Source organism: Rhinopithecus bieti, unplaced genomic scaffold, assembly GCF_001698545.2.
Source record: "Rhinopithecus bieti isolate Rb0 unplaced genomic scaffold, ASM169854v2 scaffold_2654, whole genome shotgun sequence".
NCBI lineage: Eukaryota > Metazoa > Chordata > Mammalia > Primates > Cercopithecidae > Rhinopithecus > Rhinopithecus bieti.
This window is the reverse complement of record NW_016804048.1, coordinates 1284273-1304959: the sequence shown is the minus strand read 5'-3', so window position 1 is coordinate 1304959 and position 20687 is coordinate 1284273.

The following is a 20687-nucleotide window of genomic DNA, read 5'->3' as shown; positions in this document are numbered from 1 at the left end:
TTTATTATATATATAATATATATATTATATATATATATAAAATAAAATAAACCTGATTCCTCTCTCCGTTCTCTTGAACACACCTACATTTTACACTTAAGGCTGGGTTTCCCGAGTGTGCAAACTGTCCACTGGAATAAGGTCTCTTTGCTCCAAATTCCTTTTCCGGGAACTTTTGTTGGTGGGGTTTAGAAAAAGAAGCAGTTATTTCCAGGAAATCTGATGAGTGCCTGGAAGGGAAAGAGTGGGCAATTCTACTGGAAGTAGATTTGAGCCAGATCACAAGTGGCCCTGGATGATGGGTTAGGGATTCGTGACTTTATTTTGAAGGTATAAGGAGTCATCGAGGCTTATTGAGCAGGGGAGTGCCATGGTCACCTGGCTGTAAATAGACACCGAAATTTAGAATCTCATTTTTGGAAATGAACTTATAAGATAATTACATGGGTGGGTTTGAGGACGACTTGAGGACATTTCAAAGGGCATAGCAGGTTTGGCTCACCCTCCTGCTAATAGCATTTGTTGCTTCTCACTCACACTTTATTTTGCATGGAGAACTCTGCACACATACGTAGGAGGGTTGATTTTTTCCTAATTCATCTCTGTAACTGAGATAGCCTCAGACACCTAAGAAATGTCGTCAACACTCCTACCTCAAATGCCCAGAGAGAAATTCTACACAGCTGAATGCGGGGGGCGAGCCGCTAGCCCAGAGGTTTCCTCCTAGGAGGAAGGGTACTGACGCAGAAAACTGTAGCATGCCATAGTGACCAGAAGGATGGACCCTCCTTGCACCTGCTGTGGAGGAGGAGGCTGATGTCGCTGTGCCTAGCTCTGCCAACCTCGGTTTAAGTCTGGGCATTGCCACTAATTTGCTGTGTGACCTTGACTAAGTCACATTTCTTCTGTGGGCCTTAGTCCCTGCGTCTGTAAACTGAGAGGTGAGACTGGATGGTTTCCAAAATCCATCTGAGTGCTGACATCCTGTGGGCTTGTGGGACTGAATAAGACTACTGAGAGCTCTGGTGTGGCCGGTCTGACCATGCCCACATTTCTCTCCTTTCTCTTTGGTGCTGAGGGAGGCAACACGACGAGATGTGCTTTTGTTCGGAACCCTGACCAGGTCTCACAGTCGGCGTTGAGTCCTGGCCCTGCTGTAGGTTAGTAGTGTGAACTTGGGCAAGTCACTTAACCTCTCTGAGCCTCTGTTTTCTTTTCTGAAAACATAAATAATGAGTCCATGTTCTCTAGCCCAAGAAAAATGGAGGGGTAGACACAAAAAATTAGAGGGACCTGGCTTCCAATAAGTATGACATTATCACTCTCAGGCTAATTGGGTTCTTTTTGTGAAAAAAAGAAAAGTTAGAATAACAGATTTTGGCAAATACGTTCAACAGCTAGTGACATTACCTTGTTTTGAGAATAGCTTGGGCCCTTGACAGTTTTATCAATCTGTCAAGAAAGCAGCACTTACTAATCCCTGAGGTGCAGAAACAAAGGAAGAAGTTTGTTTAATGTCTCCTGCGTTAAGCAAATCGATGTCTCTGTTCTACAAGACCAGCTCTTCACAGGGCTCCTTCACTTTTTGCTGTACGGAACCTCTCAAATGAATAACCTCATTCATGTGAAAATTCCCCAGGGTGGCCACTGTCATTTCAAATGGTCTGTTAAGAAATTGTGTCAGAGACGGCCAGGTGCGGTGGCTCACGCCTGTAATCCCAGCACTTTGGGAGGCCGAGGCAGGCGGATCACAAGGTCAGGAGATCGAGACCATCTTGGCTAACACGGTGAAACCCCATCTCTATCAAAAATACAAAACAATTATCCGGGCGTGGCAGTGGCGGCGGGCGCCTGTAGTCCCAGCTACTCGGGAGGCTGAGGCAGGAGAATGGCGTGAACCCAGGAGGTGGAGCTTGCAGTGAGCTGAGATCGCGCCACTGCACTCCAGCCTGGGTGACAGAGTGAGACTCTGGCTCAAAAAAAAAAAAAAAAAAAAAAAGAGAGAAATTGTGTCAGAGACATAAGATGAGTTCACATGACAGTGAGGAAATCTGGAAGCAGCAGGTGCTTGGCCTGGAGAAGAGCCACTTCCGATGAGGAAGGTTGCACGGGCACCTGAGCAGTCTGAGAAGAGACTTCTTGCCTCCAGAGCTTAGTCAGAGGCCACAGGCTGATTGTCCCCAATCCTCCTGATTCCAGGCAGAGGGAATTTAAGGCGAGCCATTCTCAGGAACCGCACAGAGACAAGGTGGTGGGAAATCCACCCTTAGGTGTGGAAACCCTTTGGTGACCCCCAGCAAAGCTCATTCCAGTGGATGCTGGTCTAAGGAGAGCTCCTGAGTGCTGTGGCCTCTGAGACCAGCTTAAGGACAGAATACCCAGGCCCCTGTCGACTGTGGACTTTTCCACTTAGACACAACACGGATAACATTCAACCAGCAGATGGACATAGGAGCATTTCTCAGAAGGCTAGAAAGCAGTTTCACCGAGGAGCAGGACAAATCTGATCAGATCACCAGGAAAAGTCTCACAGCACCTCATTCCCAGAACAGAACGCACCTGAAGTGAAGCAAAGGGACCTCAAGGAAAATCAGACTCCATTCAGCCCGAGCTGCCTCCCAGCCGTGGGCCACCCGGTGCCTCAGACAGGCAGAGACAACCTGTGTGTCTCAGCTGAGGCAGGGGTTCTTGTCCCTCAGACAGGCAGAGACAACCTGTGTGTCTCAGCTGAGGCAGGGGCTCTTGTCCAAGGAGGGAGAGCCTCAGCTGACTCAGGGAACCTCTATTTCTGCCAATCCTCCTAAGTTAAAAACCATCAAGAACTCAGCTGTAGCTGAACCAAGTTGGGCTCATTGACTTGTTGCACAAAGGAAGAGTGTCCAGCAGTAAAGAGGGCCTTTGAAACAATAGATGTGAGCTTGTAGCTGGTCTCAGGAGGGCTTAGGAAGCGGGGCCTTCTCTGGGCTGGATATTGTGTGCAAGCAGGTGCACTACTGTGATCGTGTATTCTAATGATTCTTACCTAGAAGATGAGAAAAAATGAAGCAAGACTGAAGATGGGGATGGGAAAGATGCAGCAGCCGTTCCCGTCAGCCAGGAGGAGATGTTTGATAGTTCTGTGATGTGCACAGAGACCTTGTTTTTGTCTGTGCTTAGGTGAGATTATAGTCTTGCTTTTTCTCTCATTTTGTCATCACAGAGTGCCCATCTCTGATATGGGTCCCACGGGATTGTGAATGTGCCCCAGAACACCAAGGTCCAGTGCCCACGCCAGCTCCTCCCAACACTGAGGCCCAGCCGTTGGCATTGGACCAGTTCCTGGACGTCAGAGGCTGCTTTTCTCTTTCTTCCATACACCGACTCTTGAGTCCTGATGGAAGACTCAAAATAGAGAATAATTATGAAAGTTGATTTGTAAAAATGTACAGCACAATGGAGATGAAATGAGTGAGTCTTAGATTGATACTTTTCTTACCTGGGGCCCACTTATCCAGAAACCTTAGCCATTGAGAAAATAGGACCTGGGGCCCACTTATCCAGAAACCTTAGCCATTGAGAAAATAGGCAAGAAACGGTCAGCAAGCAGGCCATGTCTCTGAAACATCTGAAATAAAAGTCCCCCAATGCCCCACATTTTTACAAGAATTCAAAGTTTTACGCAAGCTCTATGTAGGCTGTTTTGCACGCATTTCTCGCTTGCCTTGGTATCCTGCTCATAGAACATTAGAAATAAAGGAAGGCTCCTCTCTCCAGTCTGTGCCTCCAATATGACAAAGAAAAGAAGGAACTAGTGTTGGGCCGAAAAGGGCCATGGCCACGCGCTGTCTATTCGCTGCATGAACTGTGCCCCATGCGTGCCTGAGGACAAGGCCATTAAGAAATTCATAATTTGAAACATCGCGGAGGCCGCAGCAGTCAGGGACATTTCTGAAGCGAGTGTCTTCTATGCCTACGTGCTTCCCAAGCTGTAGGTGAAGCTACATTCCTGTGTGAGTGTGCAATTCACAGCAAAGTAGTCAGGAACCCATCTAGTGAAGCCAGCAAGGACCAAACACCCCCATCCCGATTTGGACCTTCAGGTGCTGCCTCACGACCCCCACCAAAGCCCATGTAAGGAGCTGAGTCCTTAAGATTGAAGACAGACTATTCTCTGGAGAAAGATAAAGTGGAAATTGTCCTTAGAAATGAAGGAAGGCTTAGGGGCAGAAGCAAGAAGAGCTTCCAGTGCTGGTTCACGCTGCAGCACAGGTGCACCCTGCAGACATGATCCAAATGAGAGAAGCCAGGTTCAAGGGACCACATGGCCCAGGATTCCATTTCCATGAAAACGGGCAGAACAGGCAAATCCAGAGAGACAGAAGGTAGATTCGTGGTTGCCGGGGGTTAGGGGAAGGGAGAGTGGGGAGTGACTGTGGCCAGAAATTTCCTTTTGGAGGTGTTGAAAATGTTTAGAATGAGATAGTGGTTGAGAATGAGATAGTGCATGAGAATGAATGCACACCTTGGTCAATATATACAAAAACCACCTTAAAAGGGTGATTTTTATGATATATGAATTATATCTCAATTTTTAAAACGTGGAAAAAAGAAGAAGGGCCTCAGGATCTGAGAAGTTCATATCCTGATAGCAAGAGAGGATCCGGAAGACACTAAGGAATGTGTATTCACGAAGCAGAGCCGCCTAGAGTGGCTCTGTCGGCCTCCATGCCAGAGCCTCTGTGGCCTTCTGTGAGAGTAAAGCCACAGACGCATGCACAGTATCGCCACGTGCTGGCCAAGGAGCCCAGGAGCACGCAGAGGACTGAGACGTGGTCCCTGCACTCTGGGGGAAATGACACCTCAACACAATAACGGTGTTTGTCATCAGGACCCCGAGTCAAGATGAAAAGGTTAAATTATTTTCAAAATGCTCAATTATAAGAAAGCAGAGGAGTGGATTATAAGAAATACATGTACAAAAACTGATTTCAAAATTGCCAACCTTTTAAAGAAATACTGAAACCTCTGGTGTAGGAAGGTAATCCATGTGGAGTGGCAGCCAGGGAATGGGATCCTCTGTGTGTGTGGAGAGGCAAACATCCCCATAGTCCTCAGGATGCCCTGAGAGGGGTCGAGTCAGAAGGCGTCAAAGCCTTCAGTCCTCTGGGCATCCATGGCTTCATGGCAACTGCACCAGTTGTTCTCATTGTTGCTATTTTTTCCATAGGACTCAATGTTCTCTTACACAGGGACTCAGGACAGTGCTGAGTCCAGGTAGAGGAAGGGGTCGGATGGTGGGGGCTGGGCAGGGGATGTGGTGGGAGCTCTGTTGGAAACTGCCGCCCTTCCCCAGGCTGTCTACCATGTTTTTCTCAGTAAGTGGGAGGTCTGTGAGCTCCATCCCTCCAGGGCCTGGCTGTGAAGCCGTTGCTGCTGTGGTTTTGCCCACTTGAGTTTGCTGGCTGGGGGGCCTGGGGCAGGTGTGGGAAAACCTCCTTCCTGGAACAGTGTGTCTCCAGAATATGCAGGAGTGAGGCTGGCACACAGCACTGCCTCTGTGGTCAGGGTGTCCAGGGGGGATGGGAGGGGCCTCAGGGATGGATGGACAGAACCAGGGCCCGCTTTCAACTCCACACCAGCCTGGTGAATTCAGATGATCTCTTCAGCCCTGCATCACCACTTCCACACTCAGACAATGTCATCTGATATGGTCCCCACTTGCTGCAAGCTCAGGGACACAGGGCCTGCTTTGTAAAATAAGTATTTTGGAGTTTTTAAAGATGACAATTCAAACCTGCTCCTGCCAAAGACAGGCTGAATGAGACGACTCCCACTCTGAGAGTGGGGCTTTCCATCAGGCCACCCTGGGCAGAACCTGGGGGTTGCAAATGAAGAGATGGTGACCATGTCTTAAACTCTAGGGGCCTGGAACCAAGTGACACAGGGCTCAGAGGAGCAGAAGGAGCGGTGGGCTCTTCATGGAGCAGCACGTGGTAGTGATGGAGGTACCTGTCTCAATGGTTTCACTTTAAGAGATTGGGCTGAGACCCAAAAGCTTGACCCAGGGCTTCCTTCCGGGTGGGTGCAGTGTGTCACTGTGGCAGGAATGAGAAGGGCAGAGTGGAATGAAAACAGTCAAGAGTGGGAGTGTGGTGACTTGCTCTGCTCCCAGCTCTCCCCTACTCTCTCGACAAACCCCAGGTGCTTAGAGCTTAAGTATCAGTCAGACTCCCTCAGGGCCACAGAGGCCCTCCCAAGTTACTGTCAGCAATGGGGATTTATGCTAAGGATATTTCTGGAAATTAGGAGGCCACCAATCCTCAGGTTTCCATAAACACCAAGGGCAGATTTGTTTTCAGAGCCTGGACCAGGACTCTGAGTCTTAAGGGCTCCCGGGATCTGGTTGTCTCCCCATCTTCCCAGCACGATGCCTCCTCAGTCACCCAACTTGGCCCTGAGCCCCCCAACCCCCTGGGCTCCCTCCACCAGCGTGGGGCATCTGCTCACCCCGACTTCTGCTTGTTTATGGCTCTGCTCTGTGTGACTTTCAGCCTCTAGTCACACTAGCAGCTGCCTTTTCTCTCACATTCACACTTACTGAGAGAATTTAATGAGGCCGATTGGTCACCATGGCCCTTGTAAGTACCCACTTCCATGCTGGGCCGCCAAGACACAACTGTGCTGGAGGCAGGCACCCGTCCCTGGTGGAATCAGCTGCAGCTGGGATGGCGGGCTCGCCAAGGATGGCCTTCTTTGCCCTGTGGAGGGGCTTTCTCTGCTTACATTGATGGTAAGGTAGAGGGGTGAGGGTAGGGGAATGTTGAATGAGGGAAAAGCGGGTCTCCCAAGACTTGGCCTGTCTGAACCTTTGTCCCAGTAACAGAAGTCATGATGCTCTCGGGAGGTGGGTGGGGGCAGTGCTTTGAAAAGGTTCTGAAGGCTTCTACAGAGCGCGTGGGTGAGACATCAATGGCCATCGTAGTGTTTTTTGAGTCGGATCTCCCCACCAGGTTGCAGCCAATGTCAGGCGGTTCTGTAGCTAAGAACAAGAAAAGGTGATCGGACAGGTGTGTGCTGCTCCTTCTGGCTGCAGGAGGTGATCCACAGATGGCCCTGTGAAATGGCTTCCCCAGGGCCTCTGTTTGCTTGACATTCCGGCTGGCCTCAGCCTTTTCCTTGTTATGCTAAACTTTACATTTCTAAATTTCCAAGTAGTGTTGTGAGCGTGGTAAATGCTTAACTGTTTGATAAATGAATGAATGGATGGATGAATAAATGAAACACGAATTTGTCAGCAGCCCTTCACTGAAGGCAGGACAGGAGTGGGTAAAGGTGCTTGGCTTTGGTGTAAGAAAGGCCTCACTTCAAATCCCGGCTCTGCCGCTTGCAAACTGTGTGACATTGGGACAAGTTACTTAACTTCTCTGAGGCTCCTTTCCCTCAACTGCAAGGCTAGGATAATGCCCACTTCGAAGTTCTTTGGGAAGTCCGAGTGACTCTGTATTTTCTAGCACAGGGCCTGACCCAGTGAGCTTTGATGGCTGTAATTATTAGGCTGGCTCAAGGGGATAGGAGGGTCAGAGCATCTCGGTCCCCATATGTGGGGTACGTGGATAAGCCTGGGACACTTAGCTGCTTGACTGTGGTGGAGAGAGGGAAATGAATGGGAGGTCCAAAGCTCCATGTCTTCTCTTCACCACCCAGGGAACTAGGGAGGCTGTGGAGCCAGGGCCAGACTAAAATGTCTGGCAGGCAGGGGCTGTGTTCCAGAAGCCAGGTCTTGGGGAAGCGCTGGGAAGGACCAGGGTCCAATACGAGGCGAATTCTACCAGTGGTGCCCAAACCAACCAGTTCTCATATTTTATAGGTCCCTCACCCCTCTCCCACCCTGCCTCCAGCTCTTCCCCACTGGCATTCAAACATGCTCCAGGCTCTTTCAATGGAATTATAACAAAGATTTCCTCTCAGCCCTTTGTCCCTATGAAACTGTAATCTCATCAGCACTTCCACATACAGTAGAAAGTTCTTGAAAGCATCACCTGCATGCACTGTCTTTGTGTTCCTCTCCCTCACTTCTCAGCCCTCACAATCTGACTTTCACAGCCTCCCTCCCCCCAAGAACATTCCATGCAACCCCTTGGGCTGAAATCCCTGCTGACCTTTGGATCATAAAGCCCAATGGACATGGCTTCTCAGGCCTCACGGACCTCCAGGCTTCTCCATGGGATGCCACTGATTGCTCCACCCCGAAGGGTCTCCTGTCTCGACTTCCCCAGTGGTGCTGCCTCTGGTTCTCCTCTGCCTCTCTAGCTGGTCTTCTTCAGCCTTCTTCCTGAGAGCCTCTACCTCTGCCCACCTCACTTAAAGATCAGGGTTTTCCAGAGTCCTGTGCTCTCTGCAATTCCCAATCAGTACTTTCTCCTTGGGTGAGTTGATTCTCCAACAACCCCTGTGTTGCTGACAACTCCCCACTGGGATCTAAAGCCCAGGTGTGTTTCCTAAGGACCAGGTCTGCACAGCCACCTGTCACCTGGACATCTCCTCGTGGCCCCTCCCACAACAAAGTTCCATCTCTCACCCCCAAATCCTCTCCTTCATTCTGCTCCTTTATTCCCTATCTTGGTAAATATTGTCTCCAACCACCCAATGGGCCAAATCAATCATCACATGAGCCCCAGCCCTGCCTCAGTTTAGCTGGGCACTTTCCCTGTTTCTCCCTCTCATCCTGGGCGGTTCCTTCTCCTTCAGGCTGACACCTGATCCTTGTGTCATCATCCCATCGGCCCACTCTCTGTGGAGGTCACCCTTCTCTTCATCCCTCCTGCTCCTATCCACTCCAGACCTTGCCATCACTTGCTGGGGTTAACACAATGGCCACTCAACTCTTCCTCTTCTGGGTTTGTCTCCACACAGCTGCCTGAATGAGCTTCTACAAATGCACATTGGCTCATGCCCTGCCCTCCTCCTGCTTGAGATTCTTCAAGGTAACCCTGCTGCTTCAGGATAAAGTCCAGACTCCTTAGTGGGGCACCCAAGTCCCTTCACGTCACACGGTGAGGGGCTTGCACTTGGAGAGAGGAGCTCAGATAGGCCCAGGTTCAGATCCTGGCAGCGTTTTTGCTGTGTGATTTTGAGTAAGTTACTTAACCTCTGTAAGCTTCTGTGTTCCTTTGTATATAATGGGGGTACCCTGCCTGCTTCACGAGTGTAGGGAAGATAAAATGCACACTTTTGCGCCTTTGTTCTTGCATTTGCCTTTTTCTCTGTTGCAGCCACCTGGCATGCGGGACCCATGGTTTCTGCTCCCAGGCCGTCCCCCACCTGTCTCTTGCTGTCGGCTTTTCACCCGATGCTCTCTGCTCCAGCCATCCTGAGGGACTTGTCCTCCCCAGAGAAGCCATGCCTCATATCCACCAGCTGACACTCTGCAGCCCCCATGCTCTCCCCTGGCCTTCCTCCTCTTTGCTTGACTAACTCCTCACGGTCATTGAAGGCTCCCTTCAGGAATGACCTGCTGGAAGTTTCTCCTAAGCACAGCAAGATGAGCTGCTGCTCCTAAAGGTTCCAAAGCAGTCTGCACATCCCCATAAGGCCCTCACTTTCTCATCTTGCAATTACCTTCCCTCTCAAGTGCTCTTCCCCTTGCAAGGAATCTCCTCAAGAGTAGGAATCATATCTTATCTTCATATCCTCAGTACCTAGCATAGGACCTGACATATTAGGCTGTCAGTTAACATTTGCTGGATGGACAAACAAACATGGAATTCAAATCCAGATGGCATTCAAATGCTCTTGCTCTCATTGTTTCTTGGTTATTGTTCTGGTCTTCTCAGGCACAGTGGCTGTCATCCAGCCCACCCTCACACTGTGAGGCTCCCTGAGGGCAGACTCCTAGCAGCATGGTGATCTGTAGAATTAGCAGACAGGTGACTCTCATCATATATCTTGTGGCTGCCTGCCTGGCCGCTGAAAGAAGGGAAGTTTAACAGGAGGCTGGGTCCTCATTTAGCCTAGTGCAAACCAAACCCAGTGGCTGTGGAGCATCTTGGGTTAGCTTGGAGGTCCTGGAGTGGTGGCGACCATGAAAGGAGGGGGGCACATTGTGGGCAGGGAAGTTTGGGAGGGGAAGGGCAGAGCAAAGTCCCACAGGAAATGCACGATTTCTTATTCTGGCTGGCTGGGATAATTGTGGACATTTGCCCCAGGGACTGTCAGATAAGGACCGACTTTTACCACCAAACTGGTTTTAGATTTTGTTTTTGAATCAGTTTTCAGGCAGGTCAGAGAGTCTCAGAACATCACTTTCCAGCAGTTCGCAAGTGAGCCTGCCTGTTTTTAGTTGGAGGGAGCTCTGGGGATTTCTTCTGCCTTGGGATCCGGGTCAGGCTGGCTCACCAGCCCTCTACCCTCAGTGTCCTTATGTCTAGAGAATGCTTCCGCCTCCTGAGTTGTTAGACATCACTGGGGTATTCGCCACTTTTGGTCTCTAACAGAAGTGGAGGCAGATTGCAAGGCCTCTCTCTGCAGATAGCTTCCCATTCCTTGTCCTGAAAGGGCCTGAGCAGGGCCTCCCTTCCAGTACCGTGGGGTGTGGAGGGAGAGGGTAGGGATGGGGGGCTCAGCTGCTGATTCTTGGGGAGGGAAGGGGAGGGCTGCCTGGTGTCTCAGAACACTCTTGTTTGTTATGCTCATTCTCTTCTACATCCTGTGGGTGTATGATGTATGTGGAGAATGAAGGGGCTGAGGAGTCAGGAATTCTATGCCTCACATTCTCTTTTTAGACACCTTTTCCATGTCAGAGCTTTCAAAGTTGCCTTTCTTATAATTTGCTAAGAAATAGGTTGGGCTGGAAACTCAGCAGAGTCTTTAGGATCTGGACACCTTTATAGAGGGACGATCTCTTTTGAGTTACAGGTTCTAAGACTGATAATAAAAATGACTTCCTTTCCCCTCTGAACACTGAGACACTGAGTTTCCAGAGCAGAGAGCCAGACACTTTCTAGCCCGACTGGGAACCAAGCAATCTGAAAGGGCGCTTCAGCTCTAAGTGGGAGTGGTTTAGGCCAGACACACATCAACACTTTTTGCTAGGAGTTAAGATGTTTTTGGAAATCTGAGAGTTTGGGACCTTTCCCCAGAGGTCTTTAAAACAGGATGAGCTCTCATCTAGGTAGGATACCAGACATGTGGGCTTGCTGGGTACTGGGAGCCTGTGTCTGCTGGTCTCAGACAGACCATTTCTTTCAAGGAATCTGATTTTCTGCTTGTATTAGGTTTTGTTATTGGCAGATACATAAACAGTGAACCAGGGAAGTGCCTGCGAGCTGGTCTGCATCTGTCCAGAAGGCCCACAGGTGCTCTAGGCCTTTCAATAAGAGCCTCATCCCTGGCTCATTAGCGTGCATGTGTTCCCTCTCCCTCTCCCATCTCTCTCTCTTGAGGTAGGAGTTTTGCTCCTTGCTCTGCAAAAAGGTCATGAGACAAGGCGCACTGGATGAGTCGTTGCACAAAAAGCTTTCTCAGGCAGAGTTCTCTTCAGGTTGGGCTAAATCAGAATAGCCAGTGGAAGGAGGCCTTCCCTGGGAGCTTCAACAGCAGCCTCTCGTATTCTTTCTCCTGGTCTACCGGTCAAAGTGTCTGCAGCTACATTTGTGTGTTTGGATGTAAGCATCTATGCGTGCAGCAAGACTGTGAGCTAAGTAGGCACTGGGCTCCGAGTCTGTCCACTTAGTGGGTGCTGGAGAGAGGACAGCCCCTCAAGAACTGGGCCCACAAGGTCCAGGTCATGGAGAAATTGGGAAGCATTTTAGAGAGAATCAGTATCTTGCACTGTTTTGTTAGGGCACTTCTATTTGCAGGGTCAGCCTGGAGTGTGATTGACCATAGGCAAGACCTGATTTTCTTTATTGTTGTGATGGGAATGAGGAGAAGTATAAGGCTGGGGTGATGAGGACTAGGGGGCTGCAGACCAACGGACGCTCTTAAAACTGTTGTCTAGTAACAAGGCTACCTAGTTCAAAAATTAGTTTTAGAAACCTGTTTCCTGGTCATTCTCCAAAGTAATAAAAGCCAGTGGGACTAAAATATTAGAGGAAGGAATCAGAACTAAGACATGTTCATTTACTCATTTATCCACTTAACGAGTGTGTAGGCACCTTCTAAGTGCTCTAAGTGCTCCGCACTGGACTGGGCATTGAGGGGGAAATGAAACAGAAAGCATGGCCCTTCCTTTGGAGCCTACAGTGAGAAACCAAGAGGTATAACCTGAAATAGCCAAGCACCTGTATAGCAAGGAAGGGGGAGGTGGCTTGAGTTTTCTTTATCTTGGCTTGGACGTGAGGTGCCCCAAGCACCTGGATTTTCTTGCATCGTGTAGTCTTATTGACGTTGAGTTCTGAAACGTTTTATTTGAACACTTCTGATAGAGATTTTCAAAAAGATACCCTCCTCTGCCTCCTAAAAAAGAATTTGCAGAACACAATTTTATCTCTTTTTGATGGTTTGGGCTAAACTTGCCCTTCCTTGAATATCCCTCAACCTTTTTGAACGGTTGGCGCTTTTTCCTTCCAAACCACAGGCAGTCATTTCTCATTACATGAAGTTCCCACTGCTCCTGTGCCCGAATGGGCTGTAACCATTGAGACTGAAGCTTGACTTGGAGGAAGAAGAGAACTGTTTTATGAGCAAGCTTAACTTTATATCCAGCTCAAAGTTAATAAGCTCTGGTTTGGTGGTTGGGTGTTGCATGAATAATGGAATAAATATTCTCCTACCTTTCGGAGGGTGTTTTCCTTCCTTTCTCTTAGGTTGCATTCTGTATAATCACAGTAGTTGGATGTAATTTCTGGCTAGGGGAGGATGGTACTCTATAAGATGAGGTGTCAGAATGGGTGGCACCATCTATCATGCTCTAAGAGTGCAAAGAGGAAAAAGAAGATTTCCTATGGGTTGGGAGGCCCCAGGAAAGGTTTGGAAACTTAATTGGACTTTGAGGACAGGACAGGGCTTGGGTGAATTGAGAGGAAGTAGTCACATAAGTAATGAAAAGGAGTAGACTGAACTCTTCAATGGAAACAAATGGAGTCTTCATCCTATCTATCATATATTTGTATCTATTGATCCATCTATTCTCTCTCTCTCTCTCTCTCTCTCTCTCTCTCTCTCTCTCTTTCTCTCTCTCTCTATCCATGTATTTGTCTATCTGTCTATCTAATCATGAAGTTGTAGATGATACCCTGTGGTCCACCCTGCCAGGCCATGCAGGGATTTGTTCTACAGAACCTTGGCTTGGCTTGGGCCGCTCCACCTTCTGAAGGAAGCTGTGGTTCATTTCTAGTTGTGACGGCTTCCTTGATGGCAAGGGTGAATTGCAGAAGAGAACCTTGTACCTTTGTTTTCCCTCAGATGACAGGAAAGGAGACCACATATTCCTGAGCTTCTTTAGGTGCTTCTAAGGCAGCAGAGGAAGAAGATTCACTTTCTTCTTGCACTGACAAGGGCTTATTCCATTCCCTAGAATCTGAATTTTCCTAATATTTCAGAAGGGTTAAAAAGTTGAAGTCAGGAGCCACTAATGGGTGTTAGCTCATGTGGGCACCTGTTATTAATGGAAAATATTAGGGTCTTTCTCCAGCTTATCAATCCTTGGGGAATCTGAAGCAATAGAGAGGGACAAGTGCAAGCTGCCCTCCTGGGGCCTGAGATCACCATCAGATGCCAAGGTCAGCATCTACTTGAAATCAGTCACTCGGTCAATGATTCCACAGTTTTCAAATTTTAAAAATAAAAGTTACAGGGAAGCATTAGGAAGAAAATAAAAGTTGCTGTCGGAGGCTGTACCTGCTGCTGTAAGCACCTGGGTAAGCCTCCTGGGCAGGTGCGCGAGAGAGGAGGCCATGGGGCAGCCTCACAGGTGACCAGAGTCAGAGTCAGGATCCAGCAGGCTCTGACTGGGAAATGGCCTGGATTCCCTGGCAGGCTTCTGCACAGAGGATAGTTTGGGGCTTTTTAAAAATTTGTAGGTTATTAAAGTAATTCTTCCCCCTCAAATTTCTGTCCTCTGCTTAATTGGGTTTGAGAAAACCAAGTGGGGTTAATGTTCCCAGCACAGGTTCATGCCTCGCCATGGCTCCCCAGCTCTCACTCAGGCCTGGCCCTCTATGGAGCAGAGCCCCCTTGATCTTCCTTCACCTGGGTGGGCATCTGTCCCTTGGCTCTTCTGCCATTACCCCTTGGCTCTCCAGATAGGAAGGAGACTGGACACTGTGCCTAATTGTGTTCAAAAAAGCCCCATGGACTTGGCTAATATTTTTTTAGTCCTTTTATTGTCATCATAAGCTGTACAACCTAGAAGTCCTTGAAGCTGTTATGTCCTGTCTCTTGGCTCTGGAGAGGATGGAATTTGAACCGGTTTCCTCAGATAGCCATCATCTCAGTTTTTTAAGAAAAAAAAGTACTCCCCTAAAGAAGCGGCTACTGTAGCATCTCTTGGGAAGGCTTTCCTGCATTTCTTGCTGTGGACCAAGAACGGTTAAGTCACTCCTCTGCAGACCCACTATGACTCACGGAAAGGGCCAGCCTGAGAATCTTCCCCACGCCATAAAGAGCACCGAATGCACTTGGCCTCAAGCCATCTTTGCCTGGGAATAAGAAGGCCTCTTGGTTCTTGAACCTGCTGTAGAGAATTTTTATTTGTTAAATGCTAATGTCAGTTTCTACTCTCAGATTTTTTTTTTCATGCCTCAGGCACTATATACCCACTTAAAACCAGCTGAGCAGAACGAGAGGAAACTATGGTAGAAGTAGAGAAGGCTAAGAGGTGTGAAGGGGAGGGTGGGAGAGGAACAGGCTGTTGTTTAGGGTCGCCTTGCAAAATGATACCCAGAAGTAGCAGTCCACAGATGCGTTTCATCAGCAAGCCTCTTCCATGGACATGGATAACAGACAAATCCTGATGGGCATATTTCTTTTAAATGTTTGTTTAGAAAGATCTTCTCTGCAAGTCTGACTTGAATGCTATATTTTAAAACAGATGATTTCTGCTCAAAGACCATGGGCATTTGAGCTCCTCATGGGGTAAAAGCAGTGTTTATACTAAAGCTTAAAAATTTGTGTTTAAAGAAAAACAACCTGGAAGATAGGTAGGGCTGGTTATTTTCGAGGCCCAAGTGCCTGAGCCCCAGAGCAGATGCTTTCCCAACGCTTCTTCCTTCTTCCCTCTTGCTTGTTTCGAGAACTGAGTGCAGTATCTGTACTCTGAATGCCAGTCACAGGGTTCACACTCTTAGAATGGAAGAGTTGAACGTGACAAATTCCACTTGTCCAAACTTCTCACATTATAGAGGAAGAAATGAAAACCAGGAATATGAGGGACTTTAAGGGCAGAAGCATACCTTAACCACTCCCCACCCCCATTTCTCAGGGATCTTTTTCTTGACACCCACCTTCCCTGAGGTCTCCAGTAACTTGTGGCAGAGCTGGGACTAGAATTTGATTCTCTTGACTTTAGTTCAGTGCTTTCCCACCCCCCCTTTCCTATAGCTTCATGCTTTCTCCGATGCCTATAGTACAGGACATAGCTTACTGGCAGGCAGAATTAAACACTAGTGTAACATGATTTTAAAGAGTGCAGGGTGAACTTCCACCCCCAAAAATCATGCTCACACCAGCCTGTAACTGGTGCTTGACCTTCCACCATTAGAGATTCATTCTCTAGTAACTTGAGCTTAGGAGGCTTTCTTCCAGAATCTCCTTTGGAAACAGAAATCCCTCTGGGAAAGCTAAGTGTTGATAGTTAATAAATGGGAAGGGCTGTTCCTTCGAGAGTTGATACCCACAAGTGGTGGTGGCGGTCTAGAGCGGGGGCCGGGACAGAGAGCTCACATGGGGAGGATGCATGTGAGACTGATGTGAAGGTGGGTCCGCTCTTTCGTAGATGTTTGATAAATGCTACTACCTGCCTGGCCAAATACAGAAGACAGACCATGACCCAGGCACGTGGCTGGAAAATCCTCTTCCCAAGGAAACCCAGAGGGAGAGGCAGGGCTGCCCACTCCACATACTATCCAAGAGCAGCCAGCCCAGTGCTTTCTCTGTAACAGGTGCCCTCTCTCCTCCCCCAAGGCTTCACTTAGATGGATCGACCTTTATGGGCACTTTTGTCTATGACTCAAGTGGGGAGAAGTCTGTCTTATTATCCTGTGAGTGGAAGATGGGGCAAAAGACCTAGACAACAGAGGGGAGAGGATGTCATCTGCACTCCACCCTGACACTGGCTTTTGTGCCCTTACAGAGGAATGGAAGAGTTAGGGCCAGAAACTGAAAAGCTGTTTCTCTAGAAGCCTTGGAACGCTGAACACAAGGAGTGGAGGTTGGGGCTCATCTGATTCTGCACAACATCCAGCTCTGGGAGTGCTGGGACACAGCAGCCCTGGCGTAGCCCTCAGCCACCTCATGAGGGACACTGTTACTGTGGGCAACAGCAAGGCTTCTGCAAGCAACCTCGAGGTTATGGAATATTGACTGAGGCCAGCCAGAGGTAAAGAAGATGTGAACCTATGATGTGGTCCTGCAGAGTCTCCTGGAAATCCTTGGTGGCGGGGAGCTTTACAGGGGGAGAAGGGTGGTAAAGGCTTCTGTGTCTCAAGAGGGGCCCAGAAGAGGAACTTTGGACAATTGGTACGTGGTGTGGCACTAGCTGTCATGGCCTGGTGATACTCGAGCTCCTCTTAGATCCTTAGAAGCTCGCCTGAGGTGCTGATGGACAAAAGTGGCCCAGAAGCTCATGGGCCCAAGCTCTTCCCTTCAAATGCAACCAAATTTAGGCTATGATTCTACAGGACTAGAAAGTCTGTGCCAAACTCTGTCTGCAAAAGGATAGTGATGAGAATGGCTTCAGGGACTCTGTTATCCAATCAGGGGAAGGAAGGGAGAGGCCCAATCTTTGTCTTAGCTGACTTGAGATAAAATGAGGCTGAAGGAAAAGGGCAAGATTTGCTCAGAGCCCTCCAGTCACAAACACTGACTTGAACCTTCCAGGACTTGTTTTACAGGCCAGGAGGAAAAGGTACAGATGTTCAGTTTAAATTAATCCCAGTGGAGTATGGACTATCCTGCAGGAGATGACTATAGATTGGTTCTTAAAGAGAAGGCGAAAGGGAGAAAAGAAAAGACCATCTTCGTAGGCTGGAAAAGAGTTGGGGCATATATGCAAAGTCATTCTAATACCATTCTCCTCCTCCTTCCTCCACCAGCCACTTGCCAAGGTGCTGGAGCTTTCCTTCCTTCCTGTGATTAAGCCCACATTTGCTCAGGATGCATTAACTAAGTCCTGATGTCGTAGCATAGCATATCTAGTCTATAGGTAAGCTCAGTGTTCTAGAAGTTAAAAAATAAAAAGCTATGTCTTCAACACCTGCAAATATGGTATGCAAGCTGGAGTGACACCACTTAGAGAAGTTACTAAGTGGATGTGACAGAGCTACAGCAAGAGCACAGGTTGACAGATGTCACTTAAGTGGAGTTGCCCTGACGACAGCCATTGTCAGGTTGACAGAGACTCTGGCCTCTGGGGCTGGGGTGACCTTTTTACACTTGAATGTGTGCCTGAGAGTTGAACAACAGATGCAGTTTTGCTGGGTTGAGCCTGTCACATCCAGCCACTCACCACATGTCATCACTCCCATTTATTGAGGTCCACAGTGAGCCTGGTTTTGGGTTAGGAACTTTACAGCAGCCCAGAATAGTAGGTTTTACCAGGCCCATCTCTCTCGGCAAATGGGAATTTTGGAGCTCAGAGAGGTTGAGCAACGTGTCCAAGATGATAGAGTTAGCTAAATGTCAGAGTCTGGATTTGAGGCCAGGTCTGCGTGGCTCTGAGGTCTGTGCCATTGATGGTGTCAAGGAGACAAGGTTTTGAAGCAGGGTTCCGACCCGCACCTTGCTGTGTGACCTGGACAAGTTCAGTAACCTTTCTGAGCCATCCTTCCCTGATCTGCAAAATGGGGGTAACCATGTAATTAACAGCGGGGGCTGGTGTGGGGATCTGTGGGTGTGCTCCATGGGAAGCACACTTAGCACAGCAGCTGGTCCGCAGTGGGTAGGTGGCCTGTGGTCACTCTCCTGACGACACCAGGCTCCCTCTCCCTTCTGTGAGGCCCTACACAGAAAGAACCACAGCCCAGGAGGCAGCTCTCCGACTTGCCTGCAGAGTTTCCATCCCTGGAGAAGGAAGCCCTTCCCTTTGTAAATGACAGCTGTGTGGGAAATAAATGGATACCTGGAAGATCCAAGAAATGGAAACCACTCTTCTCCTGCTGTGTGATTTTAAAATGTCACTTAACCATTACGGTTTTTTTTTTTTTTTTTTTTCCTGTGGAATAACTTGAATGGTCCTTAACCCCACTTTATTTGGACTTGAGGTTGAGAGCTACGCTGGGATAAACATGGATTTTTGTTTCTCCGTAGGTGAGTTAGCCACAGAATAGATTGTGCCTGGTAAGATGAGGACTCTGGCTGGCTTCCCCAGCAACCTGGCCCCCTGCTTTAGGGACTATGGTCTGTCGCCATCACTGTGTATGTCTGAGCAGCACGTTAATTTGAATATATTTTGTAGTCAAGAATCGACAGGTAGAAATTTTATTTGCATGTAAAATACATAATACAATGAGTCAAAGAGCAATTTTTTTCCAATAATCTGCTGATTTGTGCGATTCATGTATTGACATGGATCGTTGAGAGCTATGGGGTTATGCTGACTTACAGCCCAGTAGCTTGTAATGCTGAGAAATTCATTGATGTCCCCATCAAGCTCTGCCTCCTGACAGGTGATGAGGAAATCAAGCGAAGCCTACTTATAATGGCTGCTTGGTTACCACTTTTGAGGCTGCTGGAGTCAAATGGGGCTCTTAAAAAATGGCACCTCTTTTGACCTGTGGAAAAGCCAAACTAGAGCCCAGTGCTGGAGTGGACACAGTAATTAACACTACTTACAGGCCTCCTTTGTAAACCCCTGAACTGATGGCAGGCTAACTTCCCTTCCCACCAGTTTTACAGTGGGAGGGACAGGGCGCTCTGCTCTTCAGCCTTTGTTTTGGCCATCAGAATTGAATTTTGGTTTGAGATGCCTCTGACCAGTCTTTGCTATCATTTGGAGGTGGTTAGCATCATAATCCACACCATGAATGACACGGCAAACAGAAGGAGGATGTAGGGTTTGTCTCAGGCAAATCCCTTAAAGAGGAGGCAACAGGCCCGGAAAGGTTCAGTGACTTTCCTAAGGCCACTCGGCTGCTGAATGACAGAGCTGGGACTAGTAGTGCACAGGCACGCTGACCCCTGCCATCATGCTCTTTCTGCTTATTACTCTGTGTCTCTGTCTCCTGTGGTTAGATACGGTCTTTTAGGAAGAGCTGAAGAAAAGGAAACTCACCTGTGTTAACAACACTATGTCCCAGGAACTGTGCCAGATGCTTCATCTGCATTGGCTCATTTTATCCTCACAACCCCTTAGCCAGGCAGTGATCACCGTTAAGCTGTTTGTACACAGATGGAGAGGTTAACTTGCTGTTCTGTAAGACCACAAAGTTCTTTCTGCCAGGCTCTGTTAAATGCCTCCTTCATCTCACTTACTTCCTCCCTCAGCCTCCCTCACACTTTGAAGCACCCTTTGATAGGCTCCATTGGGAGGTTTTAAATGGCAAGGCTTCCTTGGGTTGAGGGCAATGGGTAGGTCATTTGTTACAGGCAAGTCTGAATACAGAAAATGTTGGTTTGAAAGAGAGTCAAACAAGGCCTTCTGGGAAGTGGGGAGTGTGGTTTTTGAGGGAGTGGGCTTCTAATAGGCACTGGTATGGCAGGGGTGGCAGGCTGCTATCAATCCAGGCTCTCCTGCAGGCACAGCCTCTGGAAGGAAAGGAAACAGAGGGTGCATCTCAGGCCTGAGTATCCTTTGTGGTAGTTCTACCCAAGAGACAGGTAACTGATGCCAATTAAGAAAATCTTAAGTTTTTCACATCACAGTACTTCTTCGTCATTCATGTATTGACGTTAAATTCATGCATTAAATCCATGCTCTGTTGCCCAGCAATTGGAAGTGATCTGTTCTCTGTAAAGACCTCTAGGAAAGAATGCCCCAGGTCTCAGTATCTCTCACTAGCCTTTCCCCAGGCATTGGAAGGTTCTTGCTATAGAAACGCATTTAAAACAGGATTACGTCTTTTATTTCACGGATCTTCCTTCTCAAGTGTGTAATCCAGGGCACTGAATGCAGCAGGTGTTTTTGCACTTGATGTAGGGTAGGAAAGGGAAGGAAAATTAGATTTGCCCCTTCCGATTGTTCCAGCTACAGTCTTAGAAATTACAATTTGGTGAGGAACTGGCAATGGATATTAAAGTAATATCACTTTGGGGGATACTATTATATGAAAATAAAAGTTTCTGTTCATAAGGATATATTTAAAAATCATTTATTAAAATATTGCTTAGAATTTGAAAATTCATCAATAGGTGAATTGTTTGAAAAGTGTGGTTTATCCATACAGTGAGATGTTATACGCTTTTAAAAATAACTTGGATCTACATGTAGTAACCTGGAAAGAGGCCCATTATACAGTGTTTAATGAAGAAAGCAAGTTTCTGAGTAATGTATATAACATGATTCCATTTATATACCGCATACCCCAACAGCACACACTTTTATATATATATAT